Below are 18,452 nucleotides of genomic sequence, written 5' to 3' on the forward strand. Positions count from 1 at the left end.
ACTTGCTTGGGCAAAGAAACACGAGCAATGGACATTACTCCGGTGGAAATGTATTTAGAATTCAAGGCACACTTAACCAGCATGGCTACCACAGCATTCTGCAGCGATACACCATCCCATCTGGTTTGCGCTTAGTGGGACTATCTTTTTGTTTTCAACAGGCCAATGACACAAAACACACATCCAGGCTGTGTAAGGGCTATTTGACCAAAAAGGAGAGTGATGGAGTGCTGCATCAGATGACCTGCCCTCCACAATCACCCGACCTCAACCCAATTGAGATGGTTTGGGATGAGTTGGACCGCAGAGTAAAGGAAAAGCAGCCAACAAGTGTCAGCATATGTGGGAACTCCTTCAAGACTGTTGGAAAAGCATTCCAGGTGAAGCTAGTTGATAGAATGCCAAGAATCTGCAAAGATGTCATCAAGGCAAAGGGTGGCTACTTTGAAGAATCTCAGATATTTGTTTAACACTTTTTTGTTATTACATGATTCCATATGTGTCACGACTTCCATCGAAGGTGGCTCCTCTCCCTGTTCGGGTGGTGCTTGGCGGTCGTCGTCGCCGGCCTACTAGCTGCCACCAATCCATTTTTCCATTTTGTTTGTGTCTGTCTGTATTGTTTACACCTGTGTCTTATTAGTTGATTTCGGTGGGTCAATTTACCTCCGCTGCCTGTTAGTCTTTGTGCGGGATTGTTTTCTGTGGTTATGTTAGTAGGGGTGCGTTTCTGCACCACGGGGTTTCTTTTCTCTCGGCAGTTGTGCCGTTTGGTAGTGAGTTTAGGAGTAGAGGTTTCTCCTCAGTGTGTAGCGCTTTATTCCCTGGGTGTGTGGCAACCTCGTTTGGGCGTGTTTCAGTCCCATGTTGTAGTTGAGTTGGAACTGCTCAATAATCATTTTTGCCACTGGGATTTCCTTGCTCTCCTGCTCCTGATTCCTGCACCTCCCTCCGTTAGGAGGCACATAACAATATGTGTTATTTCATAGTTTTTATGTCTTAACTATTTTTATGTCTAAAAACGATGTAGAAAAATCCTTTAATGAGTAAGTGTGTCCAAACTGTTGACTGGTGCTGTAGCTGTGCAGCGACGCTCCCGATCCAACCTGACAGAGCTTGAGAAGATCTGCAGAGAAGAATGGGAGAAACTCCCCAAATACAGGTGTGTCAAGCTTGTAGTGTCATACCCAAGAAGAATTGAGGCTCCAATCGCTGCCAAAGGTGCTTCAAAGTACTGAGTAAAGGGTCTGAATAGTTATGTAATTGTGATATTTCAGTTTGTACTATCAATACATTTGCAAAAAAATCTAAAAACCTGTTTTTGCTTTGTCATTATAGGGTATTGTGTGTAGATTGATGAAGAAAAAAATACTATTGAGTCAATTTTAGAATAAGGCTGTAACGTAACAAAATGTGGAAAAATTCAAGAGGTCTGAATACTTTCCGAATGCATTGTGGGGACAACATTGTAAGATGCACTTGAAACCGGTGACTGATGTCTTAAACTCCTCAATGTTATCGGATGGATCCTGGAACATATTCCAGTCTGTACTAGCTGTACTAGCTTAGCATCCATTTCATTGGACCACTTTTGTATTGAGCGTGTTAGTGGTACTTCCTGTTTGAGTTTTTGCTTGTAAGCAGGAAGCAGGAGGATAGAGTTATTGTCTGATTTGTCAAAGGGAGGGTGAAGGAGGGCCTTGTACGCAGAACGCATACTTGAGACTTCCTTAAAATAACATTAGAGATTGTGGACCAGCTGTTGTTAACATAGAGACACACCCCTCCTCCCTTCGTCTTACCCAAGTCTGCCGTCCGGTCTTCACGATGCATAGAAATACCAGCGAGATGTACAGTATATTATCCATGTCCTCGTTCAGCTATGACTCTGAGAAACATAAAATATTACAGTTTTTCAGGTCCCATTGGTAGGACAGTCTCAAATGGAGCTAATCCGGTTTGTTCTCCAGTGACTGCAATAGAATGAAGGTTAATGGCCGTCTATTTTCACGTTGACGTATTCTCATCAGGATACCGTCTCACCTGCCTTTCTTTCACCGCCGCATCCTCTTTCGAGTCCCAGAGATAAGAGCCTGGTCCGGAGTAAGCAGAACGTCCAGCGGAACCAACTCGTTGAAGTAGAAATGTAAATCGAGGTTAGTGATCACTGTTCTGATGTCCAGAATCTGTTTTAGGCAGGGGTTAGAACCACAATAATTTTACAATCGTTTCGTTCTGAACAAAACCATAATTTTCTTTGCGTTCCGTTCCATTGGTCCGACCAACAAAATGAAGTTATTGACCGGTCCCAACCGGTTTATATCCTTCCTCTCTGAAATACATTTGTTTTTACATATAGCCCACATTAAATTACTTAACCAATCATGCAGTGCAGATAGTAGTTAATAAATACAATGTGAAATGTGATAACTATAGTATCCCTAACTATCATATAAAAATTATGTGAGTAATAACGTCAGTCGGCTGCAGCCATGCTTCGGAGGGGGAGTGGAAGGTAGCCTACACGCACGCACACACACACTGGCAAAGATTTTCAGCTGGCAGGCAGACACTGGAAGAACACACACGCGCCCCCCCTAGGGAAGCCCATGCCTGTACAGTAGTGTCCAGTGGTCCCAGATTATCAGTGTCCAGTGTGTAATGTTATTTATAGAGCTGCTCCAGCAGGTGACGGGGCCTATGTGTGTGTTCTCTACTATTACGCACGGCACAGGGATCACATTCTGACAACACATGGAGCCTTTGAATTTAATTCTCAGGTCTTTATTTAAAAATTGAAAGCACAACAAGTTTAACGGATAGGTGTGTGTGTTTGTGTATGTGTGCATGGGAGATAGTGAGAGAGAGAGAAAGAAAGGGAGAGAGAGAATGATGGATGGAGGCTTGTGTGTGTGTGTTTGTGTCTATGTGTGTGATGGATGGAGGCTTGTGTGTGTGTGTTTGTGTCTATGTGTGTGTGTGTGCTTGTGTCTATGTGTGTGATGGATGGAGGCTTGTGTGTGTGTGTTTGTGTCTATGTGTGTGTGTGTGTGCTTGTGTCTATGTGTGTGATGGATGGAGGCTTGTGTGTGTGTGTTTGTGTCTATGTGTGTGTGTGTGCTGTGTGTGGCACAGGTTTCTACAGTAATGGAAATTCCCCAGGTTGTTGGTACAGCTGGTGAAAAGAGTGTGCGTGTGTTTGTGTGTGTTTGTGTGTATGGGCATGCTATTCCACTCCTGAATACAAAAATAGCCCTTACACACTAAAATACACAACAGATTACCAGAGGTACATACATCGGTAGCACGCGATAGCTTTCTAACACAAATTCTCACACTGGTAATGAAATGCATGCACTTAATTTATATTATGTGGTATTCATGGTCTTTATCTTCTCACACCAAACAAATACATGCCAATAAATACATACAGTAGTAACACCACAACTACAGCCTTGTCTAAGGTTGCCAAATTCCAGTAAACTTTCCCAAAATTCTCAGGTTTTCCAGAAATTCTGTCGGTTGGATGATTGCCGGATTTCCTGCTTTCATCCTGATTCCAGGAGTCTTCCAACTGGGATTTTCTGGAAAACCTGGGAATTTCACCTTTATTTAAATAGGTAGGCCATTTGAGAACAAGTTGTCATTTACAACTGTGACCTGATAAAGATAAAGCAAAGCAGTGCGAAAAAAACAACAACACAGAGTTACACATGGGATAAACAAATGTACAGTCAATAACACAATAGAAAATCTGTATACAGTGTGTGCAAATGAAGTAAGGAGGTAAGGCAATAAATAGGCCATAGTGGCGAAGTAATTACAATTTAGCAATTAACACTGGAGTGATAGATGTGCAGATGAGGATAGAAGTAGAAATACTCGTGTGCAAAAGAGCAGAAAAACAAAAACAAATATTTACACGGGTCAAAAACGGGACAAAAACTTTCTGCTACGCCATCTTGGATTGAAATAAATAAATTAGGCCCTAATCTATGGATTTCACAGGATTGGGAATACAGATATGCATCTGTTGGTCACAGACACCTTAAAAAACGTAGGGATGTGGATCAGAAAACCAGTCATTATCTGGTGTGACCACTATTTGCCTCATGCAGCATAACACATCTCCTTCGCATAGAGTCGATCAGGCTGTTGATTGTGGCCTGTTGAATGTTGTCCCACTCCTTTTCATTGGCTGTGCGAAGTTGCTGGACATTGGCAGGAACTGAAACATGCTGTCGTACTCATCTATCCAGAGCATCTATCAAAAAAGCTCAATGGTTGACATGTTTGGTGATTATGCAAGACATTTTTAGACTCCAGGAATTGTGTACAGATCCTTACGACATGGGGCTGTGCATTATAATGCTGAAACATGAGGTGATTGAGGTGGATGAATGGCAGGACAATGGGCCTCAGGATCTCGTAACGGTATCTCTGTGCATTCAAATTGCCATCAATAAAATGCAATTGTGTTCGTTGTCCGTAGCTTATGCCTGCCCATACCATAACCCCTCCATCGGGCACTCTGTTCACAATGCTGACATCAGCAAACCGCTCTCCCACACGACTGCCATCTGCCCGGTACAGTTGAAACCGTGATTCATCTGTGGCTGGTCTCAGACAATCCCGCAGGTGAAGGAGCCGGATGTGGAGGTCCTGTCTTGGGACGTACTGCCAAATTCTCTAAAACGACGTGGTAGGCGGCTTATGGTAGTGATATTAACATAAAATTCTCTGGCAACAGCTCTGGTGGGCATTCTTGCAGTCTTCAGGCCAATTGCACACTCCCTCAAAACTTGAGACATCTGTGGCATTGTGTTGTGTGACAAAACTGCACATTTAGAGTGGTCTTTTATTGTCTCCAGTATAAGGTGCACCTGTGTAATGATCATGCTGTTTAATCAGCTTCTTGATATGCCACATGTCAGGTGGAGGGATAATCTTTGAAAAGGAGAAATGCTCACCAACAGGGATGTAAACAAATTTGTGCTCAACATTGTAGAGAAATACACTTTTTGTCTGTATGGAACACTTCTGGGATCTTCTATTTCAGCTCATGAAACATGGAACCAACACTTCACATGTTGTGTTTATATTTTTGTTCAGTATCTGAAAGGACTAGATGGGTGTATGACCGTTGCTGTGGTGAGAGAGAAAACCACGCCTGTATCTCTCACGGAACTAGAATGGGATTCTATGATCTTTCTCCCGTTCTCCGCTCTGATATCGGAGCGGAGGAATGAGCTTGCAACTCTCATTTCTCCAGCGTTGCACTTCATCATTTATTTCCTTATAAAATCACTGCCACGGGAAGGGGGCTGGAGGTGCTGCAGCACTCCTGAGAAATAGAAATGCATTTGCCCAAGTTTAAGAATTACTTATTTCTGTTCATAAATACATTTAATAATTCACCAGGAGTAAGCCTATAATTTAGCCAGAGAGGATCAATATCTTATTTGAAACAATTGTCTAGCTATGGATTCTGTGTACCCCATAGCCCACAGTCTGGAACAGCGAAGAAACAGCATGCAGCCAAAACAGGCCTTTCGCAATATTTCAATTACAATCGCAGGAAAATACAGGTTGGAAAGCAAATGACTCCTGTTGAAAAGAGAAGACTAATCTGTCTGTAGACTACAAAATATTTTATAAACTTCCAAATATGCCTATTGAGCAATCAGCATTGTTTCACAAAGCATAACAAGACTAGAGATATGCTTTTGGCAGGAGTGCATCGACCATTGCCAATGAGTGAGCAGCAGATCATTGGGTGAGTCAGTGAAACTGGAAACTTTTTTAGGACTATAATTTGCTCCTCATATTGTACAATATAATTCTCCACACACATAGGCCTATGCTATTGATTGATTCAAGAAGAAGTTGTTTTTATTGATCTCAGATTATCAGTCTGTCAGTGCTATGTAGCCTGTAATTTCATAATTTGTACGGTACTAAAAGAGATTCTGCAAATGTCTCTAGTCATGCAAAGGATGTAGAATTGCATGAAATGCTTTTATAAAAGGCAACAAAAAAAAAATCTGACCATATGGCTACCAAAAAATTCCCCTTGTGAAAATTACCCCAAATCTTCCCAGCTAGCAATGAGGAATCGGCCCAGAAGAGGCCCTCTTCCGGAGGGGCGGAACTGATTGAATCGGCCTGGAATCGGGTGTTGGACTCGGGTGTTGGACGGAATCAAAATGAATGACTGCCCAGAATCAGCCCAAGTACATCAGGCCGTTTCCGTCTACCGGAATTCAGAAGGTTATCGAATCAGTGTCTGTAGCAACGCAGCTTGCACTGCACTGGAGTGTCATAGACCGCTGCGCCACTCAGGATGCCCCATCCACAAAGTTTTTTAAGTATCAAAATACTAAAATACTACTTAAACAGGAAAGGCCCTTAAATAATTTAATGTAAATGTAAATTTTATTTTTTGATCACAGAAACAATGAGAAAATATGGAAAAATAAATAAATAATGAAATGTTAATTATGTAAAGCAGCCCGTGTAATCATCTGCCAGAGAGTGCCACATTTGGCCCAAGCCCCAAGTAATACATTTGGGCCAGATAACTCACACCGGAATCGGCCCGAGCCCCTAGTAATACATTTGGGCCAGATAACTCACACCGAATCGGCCCGAGCCCCTAGTAATACATTTGGGCCAGATAACTCACACCGGAATTGGCGCGAGCTCAATCCCCGCATCCTAACCATATGTAATACTGCCGAAGGTGGGCCAGACTCGGGCACATCACGCCGGTCGAGTCTGACTCTCAGCCGAGTGCCCCGACTCTCAGCCGGAATCAGCCCAGATCCACTGTGCTAGCTGGGTTCTGCATGTGTCTCTATTCTACTGCTCTATTCCACTACGTAAATGCTATGATATGCATCCAATGCTTTATCATAAAGTTATTTTTTTCAAGCCTCAGAGCCCCCCAGGTCAACACCCTCCTCGCTCTAATTCTTTCTTACGGCACCTCCTGATTTACAAATTAAGCACTTCCTAACATCTCTTCTTTCTGAAACACACCTCTCTTGCTGTAGGCCTATGGAGACTGGAACCTGTTAGTGTTGCAGTTCTATGTAGCTACCACCAGGGGTAAGCATGGTACTGTGTCTTCAGCCTGGCTACAGTGTGTTCATACAGCATCACAAAGGCAAGCAGGCAGGTCTTCTATCCCTCTCTGTAGTCTCTCTACTTGGTATTCCGGGCAGAACCTGGCTTATGTAGCGGGGTGTGTGTGTGTGCATGTGTGTATGAGAGAGTTTATGTATGTATGTGTGTGTGTGCATGTCTCCGGGGCAAGCCGGGCGAGTGAAGCACCCCTGACCTCAGCAGCAAACAGCAGCTCCTCTCTTTCCAGTAGTCAGTAAATAACATCAGTGCTGTTTTACACGGAGAGAGAGGGATGCTGAGGCATGGTTCTGGGATGAACTACATGCCTTAGGGGTATGATAATAGACTGAAATAATGGGGAGGGACTAGAGAATGTGTGTGTTGGTAGGAGGTGGGTGCATTGGGTGGTGTCCCACATGAAAAAATACTATAGTATAATTGAGCAATAAGGCACGTGGGGGTGTGATGTATGGTACAGTTGAAGTCGGAGATTTACATACACTTAGGTTGGAGTCATTAAAACTCGTTTTTCAACCACTCCATAAATTTCTTGTTAACAAACTATAGTCGGTTAGGACATCTACTTTGTGCATGACACAAGTAATTCTTCCAACAATTGTTTACAGACAGATTATTTCACTTATAATTCACTGTATCACAATTCCAGTGGGTCAGAAGTTTACAATAAACTAAGTTGACTGTGCCTTTAAACAGCTTGGAAAATTCCAGAAAATTATGTCATGGCTTTAGAAGCTTCTAAGAGGCTAATTGACATCATTTGAGTCAATTGGAGGTGTACCTGTGGATGTATTTCAAGGCCTACCTTCAAACTCAGTGCCTCTGCTTGACATCATGGGAAAATCAAAAGAAATCAGCCAAGACCTCAGAAAAGAAACTGTAGACCTCCACAAGTCTGGTTCATCCTTGGGAGCAAATTCCAAACGCCTGAAGGTACCACGTTCATCTGTACAAACAATAGTACACAAGTATAAACACCATGGGACCATGCAGCCAACATACTGCTCAGGAAGGAGACGTGTTCTATCTCCTAGAGATGAACGTACTTTGGTGCGAAAAGTGCAAATGAATCCCAGAACAACAGCAAAGGACCTTGTCAAGATGCTGGAGGAAACAGGTACAAAAGTGTCTATATCCACAGTAAAACGATTCCTATGTTGACATAACCTGAAAGGCCGCTCAGCAAGGAAGAAGCCACTGCTCCAAAACCGCCATAAACAAGCCAGACTACGGTTTGCAACTGCACATGGGGACAAAGATCATACTTTTTGGAGAAATGTCCTCTGGTCTGATGAAACAAAAAAATAACTGTTTGGCCATAATGACCATCATTATGTTTGGAGGAAAAGGGGGATGCTTGCAAGCCGAAGAACACCATCCCAACCGTGAAGCACGGGGGTGTCAGTATCACGTTTTGGGTGTGCTTTGCTGCAGGAGGGACTGGTGCACTTCACAAAATAGATGGCATCATGAGGCAGGAAAATGATTTGGTTACATTGAAGCAACATCTCAAGACATCAGTCAGGAAGTTAAAGCTTGGTCGCAAATGGGTCTTCCAAATATACAATGACCCCAAGCATACTTCCAAAGTTGTCGCAAAATGGCTTAAGGACAACAAAGTCAAGGTATTGGAGTGGCCATCACAAAGCCCTGACCTCAATCTCATAGAACATTTGTGGGCAGAGCTGAAAAAGTGTGTGCAAGCAAGGAGGCCTACAAACCTGACTCAGTTACACCTGCTCTGTCAGGAGGAATGGGCCAAAATTCACCTAAGCTTGTGGAAGGCTACCCAAAACGTTTGACCCAAGTTAAACAATTTAAAGGCAATGCTGCCAAATACTAATTGAGTGTATGTAAACTTCTGACCCACTGGGAATGTGCTGAAAGATATAAAAGCTGAAATAAATCATTCTCTCTACTATTATTCTGAGATTTGACATTCTTAAAATAAAGTGGTGATCCTATCTGACCTAAGAGAGGGAAAATTTTACTTGGATTAAATGTCAGGAATTGTGAAAAACTGAGTTTAAATGTATTTGACTAAAATGTATGTAAACTTCCGATTTCAACTGTAGGTAGGTAGGTAGGTAAGTAAGTAAGTAAGTAGGTAGGTAGGTAGGTAGGTAGGTAGGTAGGTAGGTAGGTAGGTAGGTAGGTAGAACTGTAGTCTGAACAGATAGTAGTAACCTGTAGGGAACACAATATATGGTCTATACTTGGCATGTAGGTTTCTCACTTAAGGGTGGCACAAATCTGGATATGGGGGAGGGGAATGGACAGGGTATATGCACATTAAATACTGTAGTATATACTATAGTAATTACCCTGGTATTTTTGCGCACTTTAGTGATGTTACTGTAGTATTTACTGTAGTTTTCTAAAGTATACTACACAATTCTATGATAATACTACACATGATTGAGGGATACTGCAATGTGTAGTATAGTATTTTACAGTATACTACTGTCACGCTCGCTATCCTCAAACTCCCTGTCATAAATCGACCAAGGCGCAGCGTGCATGTAGTTCCACATCTTTTAATGAAAGTGAAACCGAAACAACCAAAAAACAAACAGGTAAACAGCAAAGAACGTGACGCAACCGAGGTGCACACAAACACACACGGAAAATAATTACCCACAAATCACAGGTGGGAAAAGGCTACCTAAGTATGGTTCTCAATCAGAGACAACGATAGACAGTTGTCCCTGATTGAGAACCACACCCGGCCAAACACATAGAAATAGAAAATCATAGAACATAGAACATAGACTGCCCACCCAAATCACACCCTGACTAAACCAAAATAGAGACATAAAACGCTCTCTACGGTCAGGGCGTGACAACTACAGTTTACTACATCATTCTATAGTAAGTAGTGTAGTATTTTAAACAGTTGTATTTTCTCATGTGGGGTTTGGGTGTGTGTACATGTTGTCCTACCTTATCAGGACCAGAATGTCCTGACAAGGTAGGAAAACAAGAACAAGTCCTGAATTTGTTAAATTGCTATTTTAGGCTTAAGGGTTAGGTTTAGGGTTTGGAGTTAAGGTTAAGGTTAAGGTTAGGGTTTAGGACTTAGGGTTAAGGGTTTGGGGTTAAGGTTAGTGTTACAGTTAGGTTCAGGGTTAGGGTTAGGGTAAATAGGATTTTTAATGGGAATACATTTTTACTTTTCAAAAAGTCCTAAAAACAAAGCTGTGTGTGTGTGTGTGTGTGTGTGTGTGTGTGTGTGTGTGTGTGTGTGTGTGTGTGTGTGTGTGTGTGTGTGTGTGTGTGTGTGTGTGTGTGTGTGTGTGTGTGTGTGTGTGTGTGTGTGTGTGTGTGTGTGTGTGTGTGTGTGTGTGTGTGAGGATGTCAGCCAAATACTGAGGGGAGGCTGAAGAACAAGGCCCTCCAAACTCCAAATCTGATTGGAGGATAAACACACCTCTTCACACATTCACGACGCCAAACTTCCTCTCTAACCTCCTGACCACTTATCCATTGCTCCTCTCGCCTACCTCGCTCCCCTCCTCCTCCTCTTGGTCCCCCTCTCACAGTATCACTTTTTCAGGGAGATGTAGATGAGTAATCAGGGAGACTAATTCAACTCAGACCGGCCACAGACGGTGCCAAAACACGCACTAAAACCAATTAAGAAGGCCGGGGAGCGGGGATACTGCTGTCTCATCAAATTGCTCTAATACTCACTCCCCTCTCCTGTGTCGCCCAGCCACCATCGACACATGCAAACCAGGCCTAATGTGTCAGAGGCTTATTTGCGCTTATTTTAGCAATGATTTTTCTCTCCTCCCTTTTCTCTCTCTTCTCTCTCATGGCCTCATATGTCCATTCCTCCATGAGATGATTTAGCGTGGAGGTTAATAAAGATGTAGGTGGCTGGGTCTCTCTGTGTGCGATTGCTTGTGTGACTGTTGTGGGGGGAAAATCAGAATTAGCTAAGTAACATTGACATAATTAAGGTGTCTCATTTGCAGAAAATGCTTACATGTTTTAATTACTGTTGATATGTCTCTCTTCAGACTCTGGTGTTGGTGGCTGCACTTCCTCCCTCATATGGGCCTCAGTCACCTGTGGCCCAGAGAGGGGAGAAGCCAGGCTTGTCTATCACATATCCCTGTTGCTGTGTAAAATATCAGGAAGAGAAACGGGCAAAGGAGGTCAGAAGGGAACATTGTTTCCATAGGTGAATGTGTATCTAATATGAACAATAACTAACAAAAGATGTCCTTTTATGTTCTTAGTACTGAACAAAACAATAAGTTCTTTGTACCGGAGGCCAAGTGCTGGCACAGGATGTGTGGGGTTAGTGTTTGGAATCATTGTATGTCATCTCTGAGGTTGCACCTATCCTGAGATGGTATATAACCCAGAGGCTCACTCCACTCAGTGGGCTGTCACTCTATTCACTTTGTGGGTGGTGTGACCAGCTCCCTTATCGTTAAGTTTTTAATAAAGTTAATGTCCTGTTTAGTGATTGACCTTGTCTCTCCTCATTATTGATAGTGTGAGTTAGACTGTGTGTGTAAATGGCTTTGAAGAGGGTTAAATTTGGTCCTCATAGTTGCTCATAGTTGGTCCTCATAGTTGGTCCTCATATTTGGTCCTCATAGTATCAATCCCTGGGTGGCTGATCTTCAGTAATTTATGTTAGAATTCACCTTAGGGGATACTAGGGGACAAAACATGTTACCAGAAGTGAGTCTTCCCCAACAGATTCAGAGAGACTGTGGATAAAGCTCAAATTATACACAGCAGACAGCCGTCAGATTCGGGTTCCAGCACCGCCAGAACCAACTCATTGTAAAGCCTCCACCACATGGCCCAACAAGCAATTCATATCAGTCCAATGTGGTCCTGATAGCGCGGGGGAAAAAGTCACAGGACAATTTAAAACTTTAGAGCTTTGATTGGCCATAATGCTTAACACTTGATTCTGTCAACACAGGCTACTCGTTCAGATCAAATGGTCACAAGAGCGGAGAGAAAGGACAGTGCCTCTTGTGCACATGTTTGTAACCTGGACGTTTTACTTATTATAATGAGCCATGTCTTACATTGCTTCGAAGTAACCTGTAACCAAAATCCAACGATGGAAATGTTGAGGGAATTATTTTATTAACACTTCCTCATATGCCATTTGAAACCAGCATTTCTCTTCTGTTCTCTCTTTCTTTCAGCAGCCAAAGTCACAATCCTATGTCATATTAGCAACTCATGCTAGTTATTGCATCTTTGGATCTCTTTTCATAAAACAAAATAATAATAACATTTGCACGTATTGCCGTGTGCGCATTGCTGCACTTAAAATGTGAAGAAATAATAGTTTGTCAACATTTTAAGCTAAATGTTCTGATGTCTTCCATCAGACTCATTGTGTTTATAGGTTGTGCAGGCTATGCTGCAGCAAAGTTACCTGTCAAAGCAGGAAAAAAGTTACCAGCTGATGAGATGATACTTTCATTGTTTGCACTGGGCTCAATCCATACTGAGATGTGCTATGATTTGGGAACACCCCTGGGCTCTGTGTTGATTGGCTCGTGATTTGGGAACACCCCTGGGCTCTGTGTTGATTGGCTCGTGATTTGGGAACACCCCTGGGCTCTGTGGTGATTGGCTCGTGATTTGGGAACACCCCTGGGCTCTGTGTTGATTGGCTCGTGATTTGCTATTGTCATAGGAGGTCGAACCAACGAGAAGATCAGACTCTCCGAGAGAATTCCGACCAACTCACTCCCGACATGCTCCAAAATGTATTCGCATAAAAGCGACGGTACTTAACTCTTTCGAGTCGCCCAGGTATAAACTGACCCTGAGGCTCAGATAAGAAAATGGTCAAAAGAGTGCATTATGTTGTGAAAATGGTGCCTATGAGGTCACTACTTTCACCATGAAAATATCTGAGATATGTGGTTAGGGGTTCAATTTGTCATTTCCATCTTAACCATAACAATCAAAATGAGAAAATGAGAACATTTAATTTAAAAAGGTTTTAAAAATTATTGAAAAAAAATAAATAATTGAAATTGAAATTTGATTTAATTGGTGCAAGCATTTGCTGGATGTGGTTTCAACCATTGTTAAATCCATGATGGGGAGAATCGGTACACCCAATGGCCGCCCGTCTCACCCATCACAGAGACATCAATGGAATTCTGAAGTTAAATCCTTGACAATGATTTGAGCGTGTAGAATAGTCTGGCAGTCTGACTGACTAATCTGGGTTTGGCGGATGCCAGCAGGACGCTTCCTGCCCAAATGCATAGCGCCAACTGTAAAGTTAGGTGGAGGAGGAATAATGGTCTCTGGGGTGTTTTTCATGGTTCGGGCTGGGCCCCTTAGTTTTAGTGAAGGGAAATCTTAACGCTACAGCATACAATGACATTATAGACGATTCTGGGCTTCCAGCTTTGTGACAAAAGTTTGGGGAAGGCCTTTTGCTGTTTCAGCATGGCGAGGTCCATACAGAAATGGTTTGTCGAGATCAGTGTGGAAGAACTTGACTGGCCTGACCTCAACCCGATTAAACACCTTTGGAATGAATTGTAATGAAGACTGTGAGCCAGGCCTAATCGCCCAACATCAGTGCCCAACCTCACTAATGCTCTTGTGGCTGAATGGAAGCAAGTCATCAGATCAGAAGTTACTTACCCCAATTCCGGCTTCTACTTTGACTCAGCTGCCCTGAGCTCTCTCTGTAATTCCAACCCATTACTTAAAGGGCTGTGAAACAATGAACACAATATTGGGATGCAAACCAGGGGCGTATTCATTACACTGATTGTGTTGCAAAACGTTTGTTAAACGGAAGCAAGCGGAACGAAACGGGGAGGGACCCAACTGAATTTTCCAATAGAAACGTGTTTTTTTCTGTTTGCTTCCGTTAGGTTCTTAAACGGTAAACTGTCTCCGTAATGAATATGTCCCTGGCGTATTCATTACTTCTGGGCATTTCCCAGTCATGTAGGACAAAACTGAAGACAACTACGGAATTGGGAATAAGACATGCTGCTAGTACTTCAGGGGAGATGGTGGTGCAGATGGCCTAGTAGACCAGAATGCAGTCCTTCCCACTCAGTAGTCTTCTGGAGGCAGGAACAAAGCCAGGCCCCTCTTGGTTTCACTGGTAAATATAGTACCCTGCACCCTGATGGTAGGAAGGTGCAAACATTACGGTACTAAAACCCACAAATGGCTTGAAACAGAGCAATTACACAGGACACAGGTTAGGGTTAGGCTTAAGATTTCATGTTAGACTCACCAATACTAATCTTTCCCAAAGTAACATGTAACAAACCCCTTTTAAGCTTATACCTACAGTATATTACTGTATATTGACTGCACACCTATCTTAGGCGATTGGGTCAAATGGCCCAATTCTCATTGTTTACAGCAGACTGCCTACTTCAATAAACTTTCGGAAAGAACTTGATTGTACTCATATTTTGAAATATTTGATTCATATTTACATATCAACTCATAGCTAGCTGACCATCTGACTGCCTGACTGCCTAAGTCACACTGCATGAGATATCTTTGGCAGGAGGCATGCATGATATAAGAGTGAGAAGGAGGAATGCAACTAGATACACTGAAGGCATGTTCATTTGACCTCAGCTACAGTTGTTACCTGCAGTCTTGAGAGAAAGATACGCTTAGTGTACAAAGCATTAGGAACACCTTCCTACTGTTGAGTTGCACCCCCTTTTGCCCTCAGAACAGCCTCAGTTCAACGGGGCATGGACTCTACAAGTGTCGGAAGCGTTCCACAGGGATGCTGGCCCATGTTGACTCCAATGCTTCCCACAGTTGTGTCAAGTTGGCTGGATGTTTTTTGGGTGGTGGTGGACAATTCCTGATACACACGGGAAACTGTTGATCTTGAAAAACTCAGCCACGTTGCAGTTCTTGACACAAACCGGTGCGCCTGCGCTATGGCGTTGGCGGTCATGACATCTTGTCAGCCGGTTATTGTCATGCAAAAGACTGCCGGTCTCATGGCAACTTACCATTAATGAATATGTTCAGCATCTCCAGGCTCCATTCATACAAGCCTCTGATGTGCGCCTTTGGAACATCTACTGTTTAACAAGTCTAATAAATCAATATACACCATCACAATAAATCCATTATTTATTTTAGGCAGGTCTAAAGAAACATGATATGAAGAAAATGTATTTCAGAAGAACAGAATATAAGTTGGCTACTGTATGATATCTGGCTATGCGCCATGCCATAGGCTGTAAGCTTGTTAATTTAGCAGACGAGATATGCTTATAAGTCCAATGCCATTATTTTATATTATATGATTTTATAGTCAAAAGAATAGAATGGGTATTTTTCCCATTCAGGAGCTCGTGCTCACATATGAAGTGGCTATGTTGAGCATAAAAGTGATAATTTGAAGTAGGTCCTATATGCTAGATTTAGAGTTATTTGGCAACTTTGGCAATGATACAAACCGTAGAATGTATTAGAAAGCAAAAGATATTTGGGCTGCTATTGATGATTTGAGAAAGTGCAAAAAAAGAAGCTTCCTTGCCTCAGGCTGTACAGCTGTTCTCTCATCAAGTAATCATATCTTCACCCATCAGACTATTCTCAATTTAATCTTGTCTTTACTAATATGTTAAATTAGTTTTGATTTAGAATGGTCCATTATCAAATGGGCAGGAACAGGGGCAGGGGGGGGGAAATGCATGTAATCCATATGCACTGGAATAGCGAAGGGAGAACACTTTCCCACTCATATGTTATTCACTCATGTTGGGTAGGCTACTCCGGTGAATTCACTGCACCACAGATTATATTCCGCCCAAACTCTGTATACCATGGGCTCTCCAACCCGGTTCCTGCAGCTACCCAGTGCTTAATTTGGGAAACCAAGTGAAATCTGTTTGGGAACATCAATAGTAACATGTTTTCACAATGGAACATAAGGGAGATCAAGAAGGGAGATCATAGCTTTCACCTGGATTCACCTGGTCAGTCTATACCATGGAAAGAGCAGGTGTTCTTAATGTTTTGTACACTCAGTGTATATACACAGTGTATGATAGAAACAACTTTGTTGTCTTTCTGATACAATGTAACGGGCAGCCAATCCAAAACGGTGGGCTTATTTCAAGGGAAGTGAGGGCTGTCCTTGAGGCCAACATGGAGCCAATGAGCAAAGGCACATCAGTCCAATTTCGGCAGCCTATGTGGAGCCAATATTTTAGCCCGAATTGGGCCCACATCGTGTCAATGTGGACATGTTTGCTGGTCACACTGTCATTGAGATTGCAGTGAAGCCAAACGTATCAATCTTCACCTCTCGTTCTGTGCATGTACTGTGTGCACAAATGGATACTTCATACAAAAGTGTATTTTTTGCATGACTGAGTCTCAGTGCATCAGCCCTCTCCTTCTCAAAAGTAGTCGTCTCAGGAAGGAGAATTCAATCAGGTGCCAGTAGAAAAGCTATTGGGAAAGCAGAGCGGCCGGGAGCGTCTATGTGTCTCTGTTTGGAGATAATGGAACTCAGATAAGCCTAGAAGAGAGGAAGTGTTTTCTCCTACGCTCTGATGGAAAAAGGAACATTTGTTGATTTTCAGACGATTGGCGTGGGCTCTCAAAAGACACGGCTAAGGAAGCGTTTGTGTTTCCGTGTGTCTATCCGTGTGCGTGTGTGTGCTCAAACGATTGACGTGGGCACTTCAAAAACACGGCTAAGGAGGTGTGTGTGAAGATTGGATCCCTGGTTGGTTAGACTGGCAAGAGGCATTTTTAGTCAAGAGCTGCCACCCGCTTACTGGAGCAAGAAGTATCTCACACAAGCAGGGCCAGCCAGTACACATACATTGACGAGCACACACACATGTTTACGAACGAAAGCATGCAGGCACGCACAGGTGCCAGACACACACACATGGAGGAGGAGGAGCAGGAGGAGAAGGAGGAGGTGGAGCAGGAGAAGAAGAAAAAGGAGAGAGTAGCAGGAGAAGAAGGAAGAAGAGTAGGAGCAGGAGAAGGAGGGGGAGGAGCAGGAGAAGAAGAAGGAGGTGGAGCAGGAGAAGAAGGAGGAGAAAGGAGCAGGAGGAGAAGGAGGAGGAGGAGGAGGAAGATGTACTGTGGCCTTAAACAACCCCAGATTTCATTCATGTTTACCTGTGCTCTGTTACATCAAACAGTCCTTGGCTATGTTCTCTAAATGTGCCGAGAACACCTGTTAAAGTTTATATGTATTAGTCCACCAAGACCAATGTTTATCAGTGGTGACTGGTGGGAGGATATATCATCATTGAAATGCCTGAAATTGAATAAATGGCCAGGAATCAAACACATCAAACAAATGGTTTCCTTGTGTTTGAGTCCAGTCCATTCATTCCATTCCAGCCATTTTAATGAGCCTGTCCTCCAATATATCTCCTCCCACCAGCCCCCTCTGATGTGTATATGAAGTGGGGGACTGAGCTTCATAGACTAAATACTCTGAAAAGGCCTGCTGTTCCAGTGAGCGAGAGGTGGAGGAGCTGAAGAGAGAGAACACAGACAGACCAAAGGTGGCCTTCTCTGCTGCTTTAGGCCGTCCAGTGGGCCCCTACAATACTGCTGTCACACTAGTGTACAACAATGTCATCACAAACATTGGCAATGCCTACAGCCCAATTACAGGGGCCTTCACAGCACCAGTGAGAGGTGTCTAATACATCAGAATCACTGGTATGGACAACCGCATCTCAAAAAGGGTGGGTGTATCCATGAAAAAGAATGTCAAGTACCATATAATGTGGGCAGGTCAGAAGAATGTAGCAAATCATCAGTATGTATCCAATGCAGTGATTCTAGAGCTGGAGGAAAGGGATGTTGTCTATATGGAACTCGATACAGGCTTTAGGCTCTATGATGATCACGATAAACACAGTATCTGTAACGGTCCTGACCTGTTTTATGTTGTTTTTGTATGTGTTTAGGTCAGGGCATGTGTTTTGGGTGGGCAGTCTATGTTATCTGTTTCTATGTTGGTTGTGGTTGCCTGGTATGGCTCTTAATTAGAGGCAGGTGTTTTGCGTTCTCCTCTAATTAAGAGTCATATTTAGGTAGGGTGTTCTCACTGTTTGTTTGTGGGTGATTGTCTCCTGTGTCGTGAATGTATGTACCATACGGGACTGTTTGGCTGTTCGTTTATTTTGATGTCGTCTGTTTCCTGTCCGTGAGTTTACGTTTAGTTATGTAAGTTTATGTTCAGGTTTCGTCAACGTCGTTTTCTTGTTTTGTAAATTTGTAAGTGTTTTGTTTCGTGTTGCCATCGTGTTCAAATA

Source organism: Salvelinus alpinus, chromosome 31 (assembly GCF_045679555.1).
Source record: "Salvelinus alpinus chromosome 31, SLU_Salpinus.1, whole genome shotgun sequence".
NCBI classification, from domain to species: Eukaryota; Metazoa; Chordata; class Actinopteri; order Salmoniformes; family Salmonidae; genus Salvelinus; species Salvelinus alpinus.